Raw genomic sequence first — 15,640 nt, 5'->3', positions numbered from 1 at the left:
ACTCTGCCACTCACCAGCTGTGGACTCTGATCTTTCTGAGACTCCATGCTCATATCTGTAAAATGAGGGAGTTAAAGGAAATTATTTTGAAGGTCACTTCCAGCTGTAACTCTGGATTTTACTATAAAATGGTAATCAAATTGTAACTTTTTTTTTTTTTTTTTTTTTTACAGAAACAAGAGGGTGTGAGTTTAAATGCCTGCTCCTTAAATCTTGCTTCTGAGTTAAAACATTCATCTCTTTCTATCCATACCTACATTGATAAACAGGCGTGAAGGTGAATGTTTTTCTCCACTTTTAATTAACATTTTTTAAAAAGGATCAAGTAGGGGATTCCTACTGTAAATGTGAGATGTTGATTTCGAAAGTTAAAGACAAAACACTGGCCTTCCATGAGGAAATTCACTCACCAACTTCTCTCCTTCAAATAAGCTTTCCGAACAAATTTAATTCATTCAGTTGAATGTTGGCTGGGCGCAGTGGCTCATGCCTGTAATCCCAGTGCTTTGAGAGGCCGAAGCAGGAGGATTGTTTGAGGCCGGGAGTTCAAGACCAGCCTAGGAAACATAGCAAGACCCTACCTCCACACATACAAAAAAATAAAAATAATAATAAGCCAGGTGTGGTGCATGCCTGTAGTCCTAGCTACTCAAGAGGCTCAAGTGGGAGGATTGCTTGAGCCCAGGAGTTCGAGGCTGCAGTGAGCTGTGATTGTGCCACCGCACTCCAGCCTGGCTGACAGAGCAAGACCCTGTCTTTTAAAAAAAGAAAAGGAAAGGAAAGAAAAGGAAAAAAGTCTGCACCTTTATTCATATAGGGCTTTGCATGTCAACGTTCTTTTCTATTGTGATGAATTAACACCACTGGATTGCAGATATGGCATAGTTTTTTTCTCATTGAGAAATGTGAATATCCTGTTTACAGTTCATTTAGGATTTATGTTTCATGCTTGTGCCTCAGTTTTACATCCTGAAACAAATTCCTTTATTTTTAAAGCATCCAGCTTACTTTGGAGAAAATTTCTTTATAACCAGAAGGAATACATCTTTTGTCAGCAGAGATTAGAAATTGACACTTGCCTTCCTCTCCTGTCTAAAATCTTTTGTTCCTCTCCCCAGCCCATGGCAGTGAAACCTGATCATTTTAATCTGCTCTTTGTAAAACATTAATTGGATATACAGAAACACACAGAAAACCTAATAGGTATTTTTTTATGATGGAAAGGGCATCAGAGATCATTCAGTTAAACCTTTTTATTACACCAATGAGGAATTGAAGACCCAAAGGTTAAGTGGCTTACCCAGAGTTATTCAGTGAATAAGTGAAAAATAAAGATTCTTCTGGAAGGAATCTCAGATGAACAAAAGGCAAGCTAAATCTATTGTTTATTTCCCTACCTATGTCATCTTAATAGTCTGACACAAGGGTAACTTTTTGTCTTTAAATTAGGATCACCTATTCTGAGGTTGCCAAGTAGAATCAATGCAGACCAATTTCTAAGGTGTGTCTGGTTGTCTGATAAACGAACTAGGGCATTGTCTTCCAAAATGTATTCTGTGGCAACTAATCCAAAGCAAAGGCTCACCAAAAGGGCTCTCCATCAAGTACATTTAAAAAAACTCTCTCCTTGATCAAACTTTAGCTAGAGTTCTCTGAACCCTCTTCTCGAGTAGGCCTGGACCTTGGTTCCATTCCTGTCTTCTGTCCACCTAGTTCAGTTGTAGCAAGAATCCTGCTTTGTTGGTTTAGCAAGAATTCCAAGCCAGGGCAACATGGTAAGACTCTGTCTCTACCAAAAAAAAGCAAAAAAAAAAAAAAAAAAGAATTAGCTGGGTGTGATGGAATGTTCTTATGGTCTCAGCTTCTTGGGAGGTTGAGGTGAGAGGATTGCTTGAGCCCAGGAGGTTGAGACTGCAATGAGGCATGATAGCACCAGTGCACTCCAGCCTGGGTGTTAGAGTGAGATCTTGTCTCAAAAAAAGAAAAAAAAGAAAGAAAGATTTCTCTACCGTTGTTATCTGATTACCCTGGCCCTGGCCTGATTTCAGCAATAATCTTGCTAAGACCCTTGATATCTCCTCTTTGTGCTTTTTCATTCGCTGACCCTCTCACTCTGCTTGTTGGCTATAAATCCTAAGTTGCCGCTCCTATATCAGAAGCTGAACTCAATCTCAATCCCCTTGTCGCAATGCCCCCATTGCAATACTCTATAATCTTGAATAATCCTTCGTTATCATTTTAACAGACGCCAGCCTAATTTTTTCTTTAACCAAGTACAGTGAAATACTACATATTGTACTTTACAGAGAATCCATTACGCGTATACCACATTGACGTCTCTAAGAGGTTCGACAATACAGAAAACTGTTTCACACAGTTTAAACCACAATTGCCAAATCATCTGCATTTTTTAAAGGATTATATATTAACCTGCATTTGATTGAGTTCTCATATAATTTATTTTGTAATCAAAACCAGCGCCAATTTCTCGTGTCACTATCATTAGCTTCTTGTTTTCGAAGTCTGCATACCCCAGTGGAGAACAAGATAGGAAGATGGAGGGAGGATGGCCAGGATTTCTCTCTGCTTGTGAGAAAACTTGATACCCAAGCTGCTTACATGTTCTCACGGAAGCATGTCTCATGACAGGAAATGAACGTGTAACCAGGACCTTAGGTATGTAAACTGAAGAGAGAAATGGGAATACACCCTGTTGATTCAGCGTCTTCTTGCATTCTCTGGCTTATAGAACTGTATGTTTTGAGGTCATGCAGATCAGGAAGAGGAAAGAGAGCAAATGTAGCGGAAAATGTGTGGTGTGGTTTCTTACTCTGCATCCTTTCAGTTGTGTGATCTTGGTGCAGTCACATGCCTTATCTGAGGCTCCATGACATCAGCCAAATGGGAACGCTTGGGCCTGATCTTCCTGCCACAGGGTCTTTATGAATTCAAAGGATGTAGAGGATGGGAAAGTTGTGTACAGCGCTTCACAAACAAGCTCCTATGCTTATTGTTGTGTAAGATAGATGGCAAAATTATAGTTTCATTCTGTTTCAAATTTGCTCTCCAGTGGAAATTTTGCCTTATGATATTTAGGCCGAATACTCACTATTAGATATGTAGGGTTAGAAAAAGGGCTTCCTTGTAATTGAATGAAATAAAACAGTGGAGGCAGAGGAATATATACTAGACCTGATCCACTAAATTAGAAGAGCTGCTAAGAGTTGTATAAAACCATATTATCATCCCATTTTGTGGCTGAAAAATATATTTAATGTGCTGCAGAAAACCATGCTAGAATAGAAATTTCATCCATTTGTAGCCTCAAAAAGACCTTAAAGAATGCATTTTAAAAGCTTAGGATTAAATAGCTTCTTTTCATCAAAGTCAGTGTAAACCAAAGAGTATCTGAGTCAAGTCTCAATTTAGGAAGTTTATTTCACCAAGGTCAAAGACACACCCATGGCACAGCTTTAGGAGGTCCTGAGGACATGTGCCAAGGTGGTTGGGACACAGTCTGGTTTCATACATTTTAGGGAGATATGAGACATCAATCAATATATGTAAGATGTACATTGGTTCAGTCCGGAAAGGCAGGACAACTCAAAGTGGCTTTCAGGTCGTAGGTAGGTAAAAGACAAATTGTTGCATTATTTTGAGTTTCTGATTAGCCTTTCACTGAATATGCGATTTACAGGAATAGTCACTTCCACCTCAGGCTGGCTTAGTGAAACAATAGAGCAGAGGAAGCACTCAGATACGCATTTGTTTCACGTGAGCAGAGGGACGACTTTGAGTTCTGTCTGTCCTTTGTCCACAAGAAATTTCCTTGTGGGCAACTTGTGAGGGAGGTACGTAGCTTATCTTTGTAGCTCTCTTATTTAGGAATAAAATAGGAGGCAGATATACCTGACATAGTTCTCAGCTTGACTTTTCCCTTGGCTTAATGATTTTGGGATCCCAAGATTTATTTTCCTTTCACATCAGTAATGACCTCATGGGTGCTTTTTCCACCAGTGTGGCTTCCCCGCAGAGAGGGGTTGGTTTCCTCTCTGAGAATAAAGAACACTCTCTATTGATTCAGAAGAAAAGAACACATGTTATCTAATGCTCTGTGCTGGAAGGGGTAGGAGCAGGTGGGCATCAGGTTGGTTAGCTCAGTATAATCTCATATATACATTCACAGGATGATAGCATGTGAAGGGAAAATGCTAGCCTAGGAGTCAGGATTGGGGAGCGTTGTAATGCAGTGGACCCATTTTTATTGAGCCCTGTCTCTCTTCCTGGCTAGATTAATAATGGGAGACAGAGAAGATGTGGGCCCTTGCCTTAGGACACTTCCATCAGCTAGTAAGAGTGGGGAAGAGACAATTAATTCAAATAAACTTAATCCAAGAATTGGGAAGCTATGATTCATTGGGATTGGCCAAGATGTGAAAGAAGAATGCTTTAAATAGAATTACTTATAATTTATCCCAGAGTGTGACACAGCACAACTGCAATCTTGTAATCAAAATTCTTTTTCTGACATTCCCTACACTGGAAAGTAATTCCAGAGCATACTGAAACACGACCCTAGAAAAATGCTGAAGGAAGAAATGGAGTCTAGACTCAACTTTGCCTCTGATCAGGTTATAACCTTGGATAAGTCCCTAGACTTATTTTTTATCAAAGATCGGACTAGGCAATATTTAAGCTCCAATCCATATCTTGTATTCCATAATTTGATGATTCTAATGACTATTAGTTGTTTCTGATATTTCATTCAAATTAGATGTTCACCTCTTTTTTCCCTGGAATTCATATGAAAAATGATTGACTATTAAAATTTATTGATTGGCATGATGAATTAAAATAGCTGGCAATTTATCTTTGGAGAGAGATAAAGGTTTAATTTTGTGATTATGATTTAATAGCTCTTCTGTCCTAAAAGGATACCTTCCACCATTCCCATGCTGGTTTCATATCATGCTCTGAGGTTCATCCTATGCAACAGCCTGCAAGTTACAAAATAATGAGCAGTGCTAAACAGTTACCTGTAGGACCAGGAGGTCAGCTTTGACACCGAGTTTTGCTGCACAGCAAGAGCATCTGAATTTGTTTGTTTCTTTGTCCAGCTAAGTGACTTCATCCAACTAAGTGACTCAGCTTGCTTAGTTTAAAAAAAAAAAAATCCAAAGCACAATATTGTTTTCATCTCAAATAATGAATGACTTGTTCTCTGCTTACTATAACTGTTGTATTGATATTTTAAACTAAACTTGTCAAACACCAGTAATTAAGGCTGAGGCGGTGCAGAGTTTGATCTATTATATAGAGAAGTGGATGATTTCTGTTGAAGAAAGCCAGCCAGTGTTGGGTGGAGGGGAGGTTTGGGGCTACCTGGAGATGCATAGAATTATCGACAACTAAGCAGGACAAGCTGTTAGTGTTGTGTGTGGGTTTGCAATGTATAATGATTATTAGACACTCCACAAGCAAAGTAGTCTTTAATCCATAGATCTCCAAGCATCTTAAACACATTGATTTATTAAATGTGGCTTCTGTAATAGTAATGTCTTCAAAATTAAATCACTTAACCTCTTGATTCAATATTGTTACTATTATCTGCTACTACATCTACATGACACAGAAACAAGAAGTAAAGGCAGTCAATTTGTTAAAAAAAAAAAAAAAAAGTCAAACTTGTTAACTGCATTGTGTCAAATTAGTTAATTGGCATTGTGTCCATCAAACAATGAACTTCCTGGCTGAATTTTTCTTTTCTCGGCTGATTGATTTGACGTGATACAGAGTTGCACGTAAGGGTCTCATTGTAATCTTTGTTTTGTTTTTGTAAATTTTCTGGAACGGGGACAGACTCTTTTCTTTGTATTATCGATGTTTGACAATAGTTAATAAAATGGCCTTTTATACATCAAGGATGATGATAATTAGTGCTGAAAGAGGTGGCTATTATAATTCATTAGTTAAAACTCTAGACTGAATTTAAGGTCTCAGAAGTCTAAATGATAAAAAGAGGTAATGCTCCTTAACCTAGCATTTTATTTTGTAATTTAAGTGAAATTTACATTTGAATAAAGCAATCATAAACTTTCAAACAAACACTCAACATCAAGTTCTTAGAAGGCACTACAATTACTCAATAGACCTAAGAAACTTCTCTTATTAAGTTGCAGTTGAAATGATTGCATAAAAATTAAGGCCAGACTACATTCCTAATTTTTTCCATCAGCATTAGTCCTTGTATGTATGTGTTGCAGTTGAAATGACTGCATAAAAATGAAGGCCATACCACATTTCTAAATTTTTCCATCAGCAAAAGTCCATTTTAATGAACTTATGAAATCTTAATAGAAACAAAAAATAATCTGTGGCAATTGATCTTTGGGTAGAATGGAACCCTGTAGGAAGAATTTATTTTTTATCAAGTAAAAGCATAAATAACATATCCTGGGCTTTTGTTGAGGCCCTGGGAGCCCCAGAATGAAATTATTTGCATTTACTTAATATTAATATAACTAATATTTCATGAGGAGGGGCTTTGATATTGCCACCATCAGTGATCCTTCTAACTGAAGCTGTAAGCATATTCTATGTATCATGAGCTGACAGCCTTCAAAGAATAAACTTGCTAAAACTTGCTTAATAGAACTAAAAGGGACACCAGGTGGCATACAATTGTATATATTCCATTTTAGATCAGGAAACTCAGATCTATAGAAATCATGATTTGTAGAACTTATTATACTGCAATCATCAACAGTTTATTTGTTATTTAAAACCTTCCTACATCTATCTTAATGGAATGTACCTTAATATAAGTATGACTATAAAGTGAGGATGAAGTATAAGCTATGATCACAAAATAAAGAGAAATGATCACGTAATAATAGTGATGTTGCTAATGATGGTGATGATGATAATGACAATTTATATTTATGGAGAGTCTGCTCTATGCAGTACAGCATAGTGCTTAAATATGTAAATCCTAGAGTCAAGCTACCTTAGTTCAAATCTTGGGTTTACCATGGCCTAAGTGGGAACCAAATGTTTTGCCTGTAAAAGAGGGCTAGACAAAGTGCATACTAATTTAATTGTTCAGAGGATTAAGTAACAGAATGCATAGCTTTAGAAGAGTGTCTTGTATACAGAACACACAATAAAACATTAACATTTATTTTTGTACCAAGACTGTCAATTACTCAACAAAGTGGGTATCGTTATTTTCATTTTACAGTTAAGGAAACCGAGTCTCAGAGAGTTTAAGTAGCTTGACCAAGGGCAAAGAAAAAGTAAGGGATGATGTGATTGTTACTCCAAACAGCAAAGATGGCAATTATAGAGATCCTTACAAATGCATTGTTAGCATCTCTAATGTAATTATTGAGGCTTTGGTGACAATATTTCTTAGGGACCTTCTAAGAAATATAGTGAAGGATGGATGAATAGAATGCATGGATTAATCCAACATTCCTATTCTGTTAAACCTTTGGATTCTTTTCTGTACATTACAATGCAGGCTAATTGTAGGCTAATACTGAGTCCATGTTTCAATCTATCAATCCGGAAAACCATGAGACCCGTGGCCATCTGTTCACGCTAACACCTTGAATTCAAAATCTCTGGTATGTGTATCATTATTGGTGGAATTAGACAAATTCTAACAGAGCACTCTTGGAATATCTGTGTGTGTGTGCGTGTGTGTAATATATATATATATACACATAACCCCCCAAGATGTTTAAAACATATGATGAGTCTGTGTGTTTTAAATTTTAAGTGTTTTAACATGTCGAAGTCTATCTTATGCATATGCTAGCTCTTTCTGGGTGGGTCTTTGAAGACATTTCCTAAAGTTCTTTCTGATTCTAGTCAACTGTCTAGAGGCAAAACTGGGCACTAGGGTTGGATGTTGAAAAAATTTCCACCCCCTTGAAAGAGCTCTGCCTCAAATTATGTTATTATAGGTATTCAAGGAAGGGGTAGGTTGTCTCCTCAGATGGCGCATGCAGGGGGGCTGCTGTTGCCAGTAAAGGAAGTTCAATGAGATTTAGAGAGGCAAGACACTCACGGTCATTTGCGTCTACCCAAATATTTCCATTACAATTCCCAGAGTTCCACCTTTTGCCAAACAGTGGCCTAGCTTTCATGTGAGACCTGGTGTGTGTGTAAATCTAATTCATTATTTAACCCGAAGAATTAAATATTGGCTCTATTTTTCAGCTATATCAGCCCTCACTGTAAAAAGGAATACTTCTTTAGGGTAATCACAGAAGTTCTATGGTTTTCTGACAATATCTTGAGCTGAAAATTGAAATCTCTGTTCTTGACATGCTCTTCCTGAAAGCTCTCCTGTGCAGTTAGAATCAGCCATATCGCTTTACTGTGAATGCATCACAGTCTACATATTATTGCATTGCAGAAGCTTCTTGATCTACTTAATTTAAGGCTGCTACAATATAATTAAAATAGTTGTTTGACATTGAATGCTTTGGAACATTAGTTTCTCATTTTCTGCTCTACAATGTTATGGGCACTTCTTTCCCCTCTAACTATTAAAGATGAACTCCCTTTCATCACCACTTTTGAAGGTCTTTTTTCCCTGGAATTATTTCTGACAGCAAATATAATGTTCCTATGTGATCAGAACAAAACCGTAAACATCTCTAGGTATTCCAAAGCAGGTGGAAGATAATAGAGAAAATTAGGTGCTATAGATCCATTGGTAACACTGAATAATCTAAGTTTGGTGAAACTGTCACTATCTCATTTTTGCTACCAAGTTTTATTTTTATTCAGAGTCAAGAAAGTGTAGAGGCCATGGGAATGATCACTACAGTTTACAGCCTAGAATCAGGTGATTTCCTAGGAACTATTAATAGGTTCCCGCAGGATTTTTTGCAAAATTTGAATCCAAAATTTGAACTGCATATTGTTGTTATAGTAACAAAACCATCACTTCCAACTGCCCTTTACTTTTCAATCTAATTTATGTGACTTTCATGATAGATGATAAGCCAAACAAAAGCCAGCAAAGTACTGTGGGAATTGTAGTTCCCAGGTTTCCAGTCATCATGACATGGTGAACAAAAGGTAGTTTCTTGAGTTGCTGACAGACAATCTCAAATAGGGAGATTTTATATCTTTTAGTACAGGTGAAATTGCAAATGAAAACAATCCAATGTCAAAAGCTTTGAACCCTTTTAAGCCAAAAAAAAAAAAAAAAAAAAAAAAAAAAAGAAAAGAAAAGAAAAGAAAGGGAATTCCAATTGTAATTAACTCCAGATTTGATCCTGGGACTCAAGTAGTGTGATGAGGATGTCTCTTAGCTATGTCTTCTGCTAGATGGTCTTCATTCTGAGGCTCTCTGTGGTGGCCCCAATAGCTCCAGGTCACATTATCCTAAATAGTCTCAGAATCAGCAAAAAATATAACATGCATCTATTACAATAGTTCTAGCCAAATTCACAGTCAATCTCAGTGGCTTTAATTGGGTCATTAGCCTCTTTCTATACTATTCAATTTTACCAGAGTAATGTAATATTCTAGATTGTCAAGCATTTCCAATATTCCCCCTTGCCTCTCAAAATTTGTAGGTAAGGAGAGTGACAGTCAAATCACCTTCATCAAAAGTATGAAGTGAAGGTGAAGGGTCCAAGGACATGCTATCTTATAGCATCTTATTACAAAGATAGGACTGGAGATAAACTAGGAAAGATAAACTAGGAAGATAGATAACTACAAAGATAAACTAGGAAGCAACCATAATGGATTCCAGTAATGGCTCCTTGGATGGAGTAAAAGAGAGCAAAACTTATCTCTTTTGCTCTTGCATTTCATTATGGCTCTTTGACACTACTTGAATTTTTGTCAATCATGTATTTTAAAGGGGTAACTACCATCTTGCTAGAGCAGAAGAAACCCATCCCACTTGAGAGACAGATTAACATAGATAAGAATCCTGCATAAATTCCTACCATAAAGGGGATATTGATCATTTTTCAATAATATGACATTCTTCTTTGAAAATATCCATCACTTCCCCCTCATCCTTAAGTGTTTTTTCTCTGATTTGGGAATGAAATCACAAGAAAGTGGGTTAGAACACCATCTTCCCAGTCAAATTGCCCATGATGCATGGCACCTGCCACTATGTGACTCTGAAAAAAATACTCCATTTCTGTCAAATAAAGGTAAAAATTACATTACCCACTTGGATTATAAGTGGGATAAGTTATATCAATCCTGTAGTCTTTAACTCTTAATATATTACCTGGCAATTGATAGATGCTCAGTAATGATTAGCTGTTGCTATTGTAACTCTTCATCAGCAACATCACGCACAGCTATCTCTCTGATTGTTGTAAGAGCATTTAACTACTGTAGTATAAAGATTCAGGAAACAGACTGGTTAATTGAAGCCCCTCCTCTTGTAGTAATAGAGTCCTAACTCCGAGGGGCTAAGAAATTTCCTTATCTGATTGATCACTCTAATTTGATGCCATTCCCCCCTTTTATTTTCTTCTGAAATCATAGGAAAGAAAGTCCTTTTTAACTGGTTTTCTAAAGATATAATCATGAAATAACTGCTACATATACACCTAATCACACTTAATTTCTCACAATACTATGAGGCAGATACTTCAAGTACCTCTGTTTTCAAATAGATATATTTCGAACAACAAGAATTGGGTAGCAGGCCCAAGGTCACAGTTGTTTGCAGTACAACTGCAGAGTCTCAATTCCTAACTGCTACGTGATGTAACTTCTCAGGGAACTGGTAGGATTACATTTCCAGACTCCTACCATTAAATCTCATTTTCTCCCAGAACCCAGAAACCCAGAACTCTCTCTCTCTCTCTCTCTCTCGGCCACTTCCAAATCTTTTCCTAGTCTCATCCTTAACTTTGTAGACCCTTCTCAAATCTGGGAAGTTGATCTTCTTCTTCCAATCCTTTAAATTTTCTTGTTTTATTAGATTCCCTGTCCGTTCTTCTCCCAGCCAAAGACTATGATCACCACAATCTTACTTATCTATTTCCATTGTCCTCAAACATAACTTCTGTTTACCATACAACGTGGCAACTATTAACACAATTAAGAACCATTCGTCACTTAGAAGAAATTGCTCTTTTATAGGACTTCTTTGTATATTTTAAGGAAATGACTGAGAGTTGCAAGTTACTATTATCTGCATAAGACATAATCAGAACTTAAAAGTAGTAAAATAAACAATTTTTGAAAATCTTATTTTGTAACTCAGTCTTGTCAATTAATTTAGATAGGCTTTTTCCCAATTAACTGAGTCATACTTAACTCTCTCAATAGGTATTTATACACACACACACACGCGCGTGCGTGCGCGCACACACACACACACACAGGAACAGATTTCATAGAGATACAATTGCAATTGCTTCTCATGTTTTTATCTTTCTTCTGGCTACATGTCCCATCCTTCCATTTGAAAATTATTAACAGATCCTCTGTAGCTAGGCAATGTTGATTTCGTTCAACAAATTAATTGGAAAAAGTCACCAACAATAAAGAGAATGGTACCCAATTATTTATGAAAGTTATTTCTCAAAAGCTATATACTTTTTTCTTCTCTAGCTACCTCTAGAATTTCCTCCCAAAGGATGTAACTCAAGTTAGTCAGCCCCAAAGGGTTAATACAAGCCCCATCAAGCCACTCCTTTACCTAGCAAATTATATCACTCTTCAGCATGTGTCACTTGCACAACTTTTCAGCTCCTTCCTTCCTAAGGTAATAGGCCCAGAAGCTGGATGCTGCTGTGCTTCGGCACCTGTCATTTTGACATTTCATGCTTTCTTTAGAAAAGAGAAGTTGGTAGAATGTGAGAAAAGTGGAACTTTGACAGGTTGTCAGAATATCTTGCAGCACAAACCAACCTGCCAGCCAGCCTGTTTTCTGGTATATTTCAAAGTCTCCTAGCAAACGAACTGCAGTTACTGACTGAAGAACTTCTTAAGTAGGAAGATTCCTTACTTTTTTCAAGATTGAAATTCAATAATTTTCACCTGAAATTGGTTTAAATTTTAGGTGGCTTACTTAAAGTTGCGTATCAAATAAAATATAACTTGGTAAGCCCAAATTGATAGAAATATCTTAACTAATTGATTGTTTTTTCTTTCATTTAATCGTAATGCTTTTTGATTCAGGATGGACATCTGTGAGTACAAAACAGGTTCACAAAATGACCTTGAGTTTGCAACAATGAATAGTGTCTGATTCAAAAGTAAAAGGTGCTAGCATGCAGACAGTGGCAAGACAGCGGGGAAAAATAGTCCAGGAGCCATGACTTTAAGAATACTATCAAGAAATGGAATAAGATTGTAAGATAGCTGTGATAGGCTATGGGAAATGGTCATCTGGACAGACAACCTGTATAAAATATGCTGGCGAGAGCAAGATATCTGACCAGCTCCTCTTCAATTGTGAACGTGTTTCTAAATACACACTGCAGCAGAAGGAAAAACAAAGGATATAGTACAATGGATTCAAAATATTGATTGGAAAAGTATTATACTTCTTTTCTCTAAACTTGAGACCAAAACAAGCAAAAAGGAAAGAAGAAAATTTTATGTAACTCTCCTAGGATTCCTAGTACCATATTTTCAGAGGCAAGTCTAACTTTCCTCTGTCATGAGTTAGTAACTATAAATAAGCATGTAGTTCATTCTAGTATGATGTATATGCCTTTTATGTATACTTCTAAAACAGCACTTTAAAAAGGAAAAAGTATTTGGTTTTGTTTAATTGAGATTTTATGGTCTTGGAGGAATAATTGCCAATTGTTAATGTTCATCTAACTTTTGTAATAAACGTTTAACCCATAACTATTTTTTGATGACACATGTTGCTAAAATCATTGCATTATATTAATATAGTTTCCATATGTATGAAACAATGCACTCCTCTAGATGTTATATCTCCTTTTCTACCCAAGACAAGGTTTAAGTGGCAGAATAGCCTGCCCCCTATACTCTGGCTTTTAAGGGACCCTTCTTGAAACCTAACTGTTACTGTCTAAATGGCCACATTCAACACTGTGTGACTTTCCCAACACAATTGTCTAGAAAAAGTGCTGATTACTTACCTCAGCCTAAATGATTCAATCCAAAAGCTAGCCAAAGATGTTAATACAAAAAAAAAAAAAAAAAGCATAATTATAAAAAGGCCTTGAGTTGTAATTGGCTCCATGCAAATCAAAACCAAATTTGTACGTGAAAGAGTAATAAGGGCATAAGAGTTAAGGTAATTGATGGGGAGCTAGTTAGTTGGCAAATAGAAGGGTAGATGAAAGAAGAGATGCCTGGACAAAAAGTCTGCTCTCCAGGGTCCTGACAAATTTTAAGACATATTTATTCTTTTTTTTTTTTTTTTTTTTTTTTCCTGAAGCAACGTAAGTGGATCTGTTTCTTAATACAGATAAACTCTTAATGATAATAGACCTTTTAAGCAAATTTGAGCCTATTCATAAGTATCATCACCATTTCCATTTGAAGATTATGTTTCTGAAGATTCTGCTGTTCACATGATGGCAAAATCTGGCACGTTCCCTAAGTCTTTTCAGTCCTGTTTATATGTGTTAACCTTCCATCTGGACAGCCATTTTTCTTATTTCTGTTTTATTTTTGCATTAGCTATCTATTTTGCAATTGGTCTGTTCAGGTTGGTGGTTATGCACTGTATTTTCTTTGTTAGGATAATTCACTCTGTCTCTTGTATCTATATAATTTTTCTTTTGTTTGTTATTTTTTTCCTCAATGAGCAGTATATACACCAAAAAAACCTGAGGCTATGATTCACAGAGCCCAGATTCTAAACCCTCTTACAAGTATGGAACTTGGGGAAAAGTCACTTCACTTTTCTGAGTGCTAGTTTTTCATCTATAAAGCTGTAACAATATTACAAACTCAAAATTTTTATAAAATTTAAATGAAATTGTATGCATGAAACTTCTTAGCACAGTACCTCAAATCTTGCAGATGTATACTAAAAAGTAAGAAATTTAAATTTGAGAGATTTTATTCACTCTTTAGGTGAATCCTCGGGGAAACGTTATTCCTCGTATTTCTGAGGGTATGCTATGAACAAATATTAATTGAGCACCAGTAATGAATTATTTACACTCATTTTTACTTTCAAATTCTCCTGTTAAGCTGCTGTCTCTTAAAAAGTGCTATTTCATAAGTGATGTTAATTAACTTACATTAAGCACTTCCTATGTGCTAGAAGCTTTAAAAATAAGGAACTTTACAAATATGGAAACTGGGGCAATGAATGTTTCTGCAACTGACCCCACTGTGAGTAAATAGGATGATCAAGATTCAAATTCTGGTGGGTTTGAGTCAAGAACTTGTAACTTCACCTAGTAAGTTCCTTGCCTCTTTGTTATGCCATTCTGTATTTTACCCTTCCCTTACTCTCCAAACTGAGTTTCACTTTCCAAGTTGTTTGTTTTCCGGCAGGTACAATCCTATGTTGTATGTTATTTGGTGTTTTATGTGTGTTATGCATGTCTCTTTAAATAGACTGTGTAGAATCGGAGGGGAGGGGTTATATTTTGAATATGTACCTAATTCAGTAGTATACCAATATCAAGGAATGTGACGTGTGCCTGGAATTATAAATCAGTAGATATTTGTGGAGCATGTTGTTCTTAGAGGAGTAATGTGGTATAAGATAGGAAAGTGTGATAAGGCCAATCAGGGAGAATGTTAAAGACGTCAAAGAAGTTCATTTTAGTAGAGTTTTAAATGTCCCTGCTCTATGTTTATTGTATTGTTGGGATTATAGAGATGGAAAGTAAATGACTGTCTTGCTGTAGCAATTGCTATCCTGTTTTGTCTCTGTATTCTATCTCCACCCCCTGCTCCATTTCAGCCAGATGTGTATTTAGAGTCTTCCCTACTCCTCAATAGCCTTGTCTCTGCTATTTGTCTCTATATATTCAGTAAATTTCCATGTCCCAAGTGGCTGTGTATGTGTGCATCAATGTGGGGTTCTTAGAGCAGAGTAAAGATTAGATAATCTGAACCAACTATAAAAACAGTGCTTGGAAAATACACATGGCCCAAAACCAGGTAAAATGTAGGCAATTGTGATGTCTGGAGATTTAGTCTGGTGTGTGAAAACTGGCAATGATTTTTTTCATTATTTATCTCCATTGTGACACAGAAAAAGTAGTTGACCATGTAGAACCACTTAATCTGGTTCCACCAATAAAGAAAAGGAAAGTAGTCTTCAGTGAATAAGAGTGAATATGAGTTAGATAGCAAAGCAGGGTCTCCACCTACCTTAGAGGTTCAGAGAAGGGCAATGTTTGGGAAAGGATTTTGGAGAAGAGTAATCAGGTAAAACTACAGAGTTAGAGTCAAGGCAGGTGGGCAAGAGCAATTCTGGAGTCTAATACAATATAGGATGCATTACTCATATGGGGCAACAAGAATGGAAGGGATAATATATGAGAAATAGATGCTATGTAAAGAAGAGGTATGAGAATAGTCATCCAGGAATCCATAGGTAGTCTCCTTTTAATGGATCCTAGGTCTAGAACACATGGCAATCTCATGTTTCTTAAAAGAGTGGGGTTGTGGAAATACTCATATA

This window comes from Macaca thibetana, chromosome 6, assembly GCF_024542745.1.
Source record: "Macaca thibetana thibetana isolate TM-01 chromosome 6, ASM2454274v1, whole genome shotgun sequence".
Lineage (NCBI taxonomy): Eukaryota > Metazoa > Chordata > Mammalia > Primates > Cercopithecidae > Macaca > Macaca thibetana.
The sequence above is the reverse complement of the archived record's forward strand: the minus strand, read 5'-3'. Positions refer to the sequence as shown.